The 7,470-nt window shown below is 42.0% G+C and overlaps 1 pseudogene; it reads right to left on the reverse strand.

Moving 5' to 3' along the window:
* Window positions 1–832: 832 nt before the first annotated feature.
* LOC123613948 (large ribosomal subunit protein eL21-like) lies at window positions 833–1,328 on the reverse strand (annotated as a pseudogene).
* Between the last annotated feature and the right edge of the window lie 6,142 nt (window positions 1,329–7,470).

Raw genomic sequence — 7,470 nt, forward strand, 5'->3', positions numbered from 1 at the left:
ATAGAATGCTCATGTGGTAAGGATTCTAGAAAGGTACTCCAGTTTTGTTTTTTTTTTTATCCCAAATGGGATAACTTGAGTGGATGAATGACTTTTCCAGTTAAAATATGAATCGGTAGCAGGCTGAGATTAGAACCTGAGATGCAGAGCAAATAACCCAGTGCTCCTTATTTAATGCTGAAGTGTTACTCAAGATTGGCCAAATCAGGACTGCCCTAGATCAAAAAAAGAAAAATTAACTGGGCAAGTTATTTAACCTGACTCTGCTGTGGTTTCCTTTCCTGCAAAGCAGCAATAATACGACCACTGCCCTCCTCCAGAAGGCTGCAGTAAAGATGACATTCTACATAAAAACATCTAGAAATGTGCGGTAAGTGTTAACTGTATGATTACCTGCCACCAGAACTTACGTCTCACGATTCCCAGATGCGACGAATTGGCCTTCGCCGTCTCTACAATCACTGGCTTCCTACCTCGACGTCTGCACGATGATAAACTCTTTAATGGCCAAAGCATTTGTTACCTCTTTATACCTCCTGGTGCCTGGCATAGTCATCCTTTTTGTAATTAAACTTTTTATGTTGAAATGCTTATAGAGTCAGATCCAGTTGAAGGAGGTAATACGGAGAGATCCCCTCTACCTGTCACCTGTTTTCTCCAGTAGAAAGAGTTTGCAGAACTAAAGGACAGAATCGCAGCCAAGACAGATACTGCCCTCTAATTTTATTCACTTTGCCCCAGTTTGACTTGTACGCACGTGTGTATGTGTGTGTGTGTGTGTTTAGTCCTGTACGATTTTTTTTTTTTTTTTTTTACAATCCAGGTCTTTTCTTTACACCCTTTGTGCCATGAATTCATAGGGAACGGGTTCCAACAATTCAGGCTCCTTTCCGTTGGTTCTGACGAAGTGTGCTTCTCTGGGTGGCGCTCCAGCTGAACCCGAGTACCTTTCTCTTTGGCTTCCTTCTTTTTCTGATCCTTTTCCTTCACTTGTTTCTGGAAGCTGTCTTGGCTTTTAGAGGGCTTAATATGCTCAACACGCACCTTAATTCTCTTGGCAAGAATCCTTCCCTTAACTTGTTTGCTTATGACAATGCCAGCAGCGTGCTCAGTAACATTGTAGACTCGTCCGGTTTTGCCATGGTAACATTTGTGGGGCATTCCTTTTTGGACAGTACCCGTTCCCTTGATGTCTACAGTGTCAGCTTTCTTATAGATTCACACGTATGTGGCCAAAGGAACAACTCCATGTTTTCTAAAGGGCCTGGAGAACATATGGAGGGTGCCTCTCCTCTTTCCCTTTTCCTTGTGTTGGTCATTTTGGCGAATTACTGGAAGGTGGCAGTGCCGGCTGAAAGGAATGGTTCTGCACGATTTATCACATGTGCAGGTTCATTATGACAGTCCAGATACAGAACAGGCCCATCGGTCACAAAGACCCCTCGTGCTGGTCTTTCACAACCATACCCCCTTCTCTCCTGCACTCTCAACTCCTAATCTCTGGCCACCACTAATCGGTACTGAGGTTTGTTCACTCGGTATAGCTCACTGGAGATTCGTCCAGATTGTGGCTTGTATCAACAGTGTGTTCCTTTTTCTTGCTGAGTCGTATCTGATGATATAATTGTAGCACCGTTTCTTTAACCATTCACCCCCCTGAAGGACATCTGGGTTGTTCCCTGTGTTTGGCCACTAAGCATAAATAAAGCTGCTGTGAACCTGTAAGTACAGGTTTGGGGGTAAGTATAAGTTTTCACTTCTCTGGGATAAAAGTCCACGAATGCACCTGCTGGGTCGAATGACAATTACATATTTAGTTAAAATATAAAGTCATAGATGGATTGCAAGTAAAAGAAGGAAAATAAGCGGTCATCATAAGAAAGCTGGCTATATTAAAACCAGACAAAGTAAACGTCAAAACAAGGAGAGAAAGGGATCCACTATTACGATACAAAGGTGCATCCATCAAGAAGACACGTCAGTCCTAAATGTGCAAGTATCTACTAACAGACTTTTGAAGCGTATGGGACAAAACTTAGTAGAGAAAGAGACACATCCACAAATGTATTTTGAGATTTCAATGCTCTCCTCTAATGAAGCAGACAAAGGAAGGAGGCAGAAGATTTGAGCAGTGTCCTGAGGAATTCAGCCTAGGAGCGAACACCGCCCACCACGCATGTCAGCACACCTCTGTCCAAGAGCACATGAAACATTCATCAAGAATGACGATAGGCTGAGCTATAAAATGAGTCTCATGTTTAAAGCAGTGACTCGTACAGAATGTTCTTGGACTGCAGTGACATTATGTCAGACATCAATAATAGAAAAAAAAAATCTAGAAAAACCCCACAGGTTTTGAAATGAAGTTACACACTGTTAAATAACCCACGGGTCAAAGACGCTCTCACAAGGGACATTAGAAAACACAACTGGACAACGATGAAACACAACTTAAGAAAACATATAGGACGCAGCTAACACAGCAGTAATGCAGGTGAGACCCACAGCTTTTTTTCCTCCTAATGTCTACTTTTATTTTTAAAAAAACACTCAGTAGGAATAAATTCCAACATGTTTATGTGTTATGTATACATTCTGTCTGCTTTCTCGCAGCTTAGCGTTTGTGCAATAGTTAATCAGGGACGGAGTGGAATTCCAGAGTTTTATAGTGCCCTAAACTTTCAAAAACAATGTGAAAATATTTGCTAGAATAATAAACACAAAATGGAAAGATGTAATTACATATAATAATTTCCAACAATGCAAATATTTCAGCGATTCCCCTTAACCCTTAATTAAATAAGACAGCATCTTTTTCCAAGCATGGAATCCACAGCTGTAACTGGTCATGTTAGGCTGCAAGCTTATTTCCAAGCCTATTTTAAATGAGAGTAGAAATAAAATAGATTTCAATACAGAACTTCATTTTACAGTAACTTTGTTTGGGATTTTTCTCTCTGTGAATTAGGAAATACTTGTAAATCAGTAAAACAAAATAAGAAGGCAATTACAGAATTGAGCCATAGAGGGCACTGTTACTTAAGTCCAGAGGGAAAACCTTTGCTGTGGAAAAGGGAAAAAATACCAGCTCTGGAACAGACCTGAGACAGCATTGAGATTTTATCCCTGATTTTGCAAAGGAGACATTTGAGGTCCAGAGGGAGCAGGTGACTAATGCCACCTCTTGGTTTCGGTTATGCCAGTGGGTCATATCATTTTTTTATTGAAGCCTAGTCAGTTTACAATGTTGTGTCAATTTCTGGTGTACAGCATCATGTTTCAGTCATACATACACATACATAGATTCCTTTTCATATTCTTTTTCATTATAGGTTACTGCAAGATACTGAGTGTAATTCCCTGTGCTGTACAGAAGAAACTTGTTGTTTATTTATTTTATATACAGTAGTTAGCATCTGCAAATCTGGGTCTCCCAATTTATCTCTTCCCACCCCCTTTACCCCCTGGTGACCATAAGTTTTTTCTCTATGTCTGTGAGTCTGTTTGTTTTGTAAATAAGTTTATTTGTGTCTTTGTTTAGATTCCACATATAAGCGATATAATATGGTATTTTTCTTTCTCTTTCTGGCTTACTTCATTTAGAATGATGATCTCCAGGTCCATCCATGTTACTGTAAATTGCATTATTTTATTCTTTTTTATGGCTGAGTAGTACTCCATTGTGTGTGTGTGTGTGTGTGTGTGTGTGTGTGTGTGTGTGTGTGTGTCTTTTTTATCTAGTTATCTGTTGATGGACGTTTTAGGTTGTTTCCATGTCTTGGCTATTGTAAATAGTGCTGCTATGAACACTGGGGTGCATGTGTCTTTTCAAATTAGAATTTTCTGTGAATATATGCCCAGGAGTGGGATTGCTGGATCATAGGGTAAGTCTATTTTTAGTTTTTAAAGGAACCTCCATTCTGTCATCCATAGTGGCTGCATTACCACCGACAGTGTAGGAGGGTTCCTTTTTTCCACACTCTCTCCAGCATTTATTATTGGTAAACTTTTTTAAAAATGTTCTCAAGATTTTGCAATCTTCTAAGGATATAAAAACATAAATAACCACAGTGATTTCTGATTTTTAAATAGCCATTTACACAAAGCGATGTGCTGATAACATGTACCGGTGTTACTGTGCCCCTTAGTAAAATATTAGAATACTTAGCGTGCTCATTTATAGATCTGCTCTGAGCCCTGGCTGCCACAGCTTTGACCCTTCCCTGGAGCTCCCGATGATTCACCAATGAAGCGTTTAATTCCTTATGAAAAGAGGCCCTCAGCTTATTACCAAGCTCAGTGTCCTTTCTGACTGTTGGATGCCCATTTTATTTCAGAAGTTGTTAAATATTTTGGATTTTACTGCTGAACTTATAGTATCATCAATATAATGAAGGGGAAAGTGTATTAGAGCACATGCTTTGGGATCTCTAGACTTTTGAATGATGGCCATTCTAACTGGTATGAGGTGATACTTCATTGTAGTTTTGATTTGCATGTCTCTGATAATTGGTGATGTTGAGTGTCTTTCCATGTGCCTGTTGGCCATCTGGATGTCTTCTTTGGAGAGATGTCTGTTTTGGTCTTCTGCCTATTTTTTGATTAGGTTGCTTGTTTTATTGATATAAAGCTATATGAGCTGTTTGTCTATTTAGGAAATTAGTCCCTTGTCGATCACATCATTTGCAAATATGTAGATTGTCTTTTTGTCTTGTTGATGGTATCCTTAGCTGTGCAAAGGCTTTTAAGTTTAATTAAGTCTCATTTGTTTATTTTTGCTTTCATTTCCATTATTGTAGGAGCTGGTTTGAAAAAAATATTGGCTGTGATTTAGGGTTATTTACATTTTTGTTTTTAAGGCCAATTTCAGACGCTTGCCACCAAGAGTCTGGACTATGACAAACTTCTCTACTTTGCATTAAGGCCAATCATATTCAGAACTCACGGTTTTAGGTTGGAAAAATTTTTAAAAAAACGTTCTAGGGAACTCACCAGGACTGTGTTTTGGGAGGTGACAACTAAGGATAGACAAACATATGAGAACGTGTTCATGTTTCATTTTCTCTGCCCAGAAATTTTAGTTCCTAAGTCATCGATTACAATTGGTTTTTTTCTCTTGATGTCTCCATTGCACTCTCAGAGGGGTAAATTACTTCCAAGGGGACCATTAAGAAAATATAATAGTAGAAAGCAGATGCAGGCTGTGTCACATTTAATACAGTGGTGTCCTCTGACTCTCCAGGGCTGAAGGGCAGGGAGGGACACTGCCTGCCCGAACGGGTCAGCTACGTGCTTTTAAGTGTGCAGTCTCATTTCTGCCCCCAGGGCAGCTCTGCAGAGTAGTCCCACACCTGTCCCTTTCACAGATGAAATATCGAGACAAAGGAGTGATGTCACCCTCTGTCACCCAGCCAGCACGTAGAAATCGTAGGATTTGAACTCAAGTCCACGCTCTTGCTTTTATACTAGAAGTACTCGTATCCCATCCTGACAAATTGCCTAAGGACTTCAGAACACGATACTTTTGACTGAGATGTTAGCTCTTCCACTGCTTTCATGGATGCCATGATGGAAGTATGTTGTATTTGAAAGGTCTAAAAATGCAGTTCTTTCTTTTAGAAGTTTATGGTTTCAGGTCTTACCTTCAAGTCTTTAACCCATTTTGAGTTAATTTTTATGTATTAAGATAGCAGTCTAATTCCATTCTTTCTCACGTGGCTGTCCAGTTTTCCCAGCACCATTTGTGGAAGAGACTGTCCTTTCCCCATTGTATATTCTTGGCTCTTTTGTCGTAAATCAGTTGACCAACTGTGGGTTTATTTCTGGGCTCTCCAGTCTGTCTGCTTTGGTTACCAGTTTTGTAATGTGGCTTGAACACAGACAAAGCTGGAGACACCATTGCTCTCGATGTATCTTCCATATTTTATGTTTTGTTTCATAACACGTTAAGAGTGAAAGGGACCTGAGGGGTTATCCAGCCAATTTCAGCCTCTACTTAACAAGAAAATGCAAAGAGAGTGTATGTTTCTCAGTCAAGGTTGCCCATGCACCCGGGTCTCCTCCCTTCCTGTCCAGACCTCATCAGTTCCCTCCCAGTGCCCACTTTTCTAAGCATCACCTGGCATGTCTGTTCAGGAGTGTTGACAGGGAATGTTAAATATTTACACAAAAGCATAATGGAGAGGCGAGGGCAGCCGGTGGCTTATCTTCAGGGAATGTGGGAGAGACTTAACCTAAACGGATAGTTTATTAGCAATGTCTCTAAGAACTTTGAAGTGAAATAGCCTGTTTACAGTTTGGAAAAGGGCCCCTTCCCCAGCTGAGATCTGATGCCCTGGCATCACAGAGATGTCCCATGTCCTTCTCCCCACGTCAGGCCACCCGCTATTTGAAGGATACTGCCACATTTTCTCTGCAAGGTCCCCAAGAAACCTCCCGAGACACAACCTGCACATCTTAGTTAACGTTTGTGTGGATGGTGGCTTAGGAGGAGGTGGCCAAGGCCAGCTGCCTGCACTGAGGGACAGAAGGGCTGACCAACAACCTCAGGCAGGAGCCAGGTGTCAGGGGCAGAGGCATCCTGGGACCAGGAGGAAATGTCTTATTCATCCAGAACTGATGGGCAGGAAACAAAACTTTGGGTGAGAAGCGGCCACGTGAGGGTTGGAGTGCCTGGTCTCAGCACAGCGATTTCTGAGAAAAAGCCCTCTTTGCTTTATCTCCCTGTTTATATTGTTCTGGTCCCAAAGCCCTGACTCCTCAGCTGTGTTCAGGGGTAAAACTCACGAGAGGCAGTGCTTGCTTTCTGTCTTGGATACAGACTAGGTGCCACTGCCTGGTTTTCAGATCCACACATTAGACTCAAAGACAATTGTCATTTGAGACTTAAAATTGCTTTGTGCAAAACTGAGGTTCAGAAAGTGATCGAAGTCCTTGTTATTCAACGTGGCCCACAGATGGGCAGTGTCAGTATTAAGAGGGGGGCTTCTTAGAAATGCAGAAATGAGGGTCCCCTACCCCAGGCCCCCTGAGCCAGGACAGGCACTTTATAAGACATGTGTACGCTAAGCACTGCCCTAGGATCGTTCAGATAAAGTGGACGAATCAGATGAGTTCTGACAGAAGGGGATGGACCAGATGAACTGGGGATGGGGGCAGGACAGGGATGTTGACCCAACAACAGGGGCTGGAAACGGCTCTCGGCAGAACCTGCTGATTCAGTCTAAGTGCCATGACACTGGTGTGCACACAGCACCCCAGTACCTGGTGATTCACCGTGTGACCACTGACTCAGGGCGGTGACAGTTTAGAGTAAAAGAAACATTCACTTCCAGTGGTCCTTCCCCCCGCCCCGCCCCCCCACCACAGGAGCGGAGGGCTGGAGATGAGGCATCTGTTATCATCTGGGCTAATTAAAAAAAACAAACCCCACCGCCCTCTGTTTAGTTGTAGAATTCACACATTCGAGAG

This window comes from Camelus bactrianus, chromosome 20 (assembly GCF_048773025.1).
Source record: "Camelus bactrianus isolate YW-2024 breed Bactrian camel chromosome 20, ASM4877302v1, whole genome shotgun sequence".
NCBI classification, from domain to species: Eukaryota; Metazoa; Chordata; class Mammalia; order Artiodactyla; family Camelidae; genus Camelus; species Camelus bactrianus.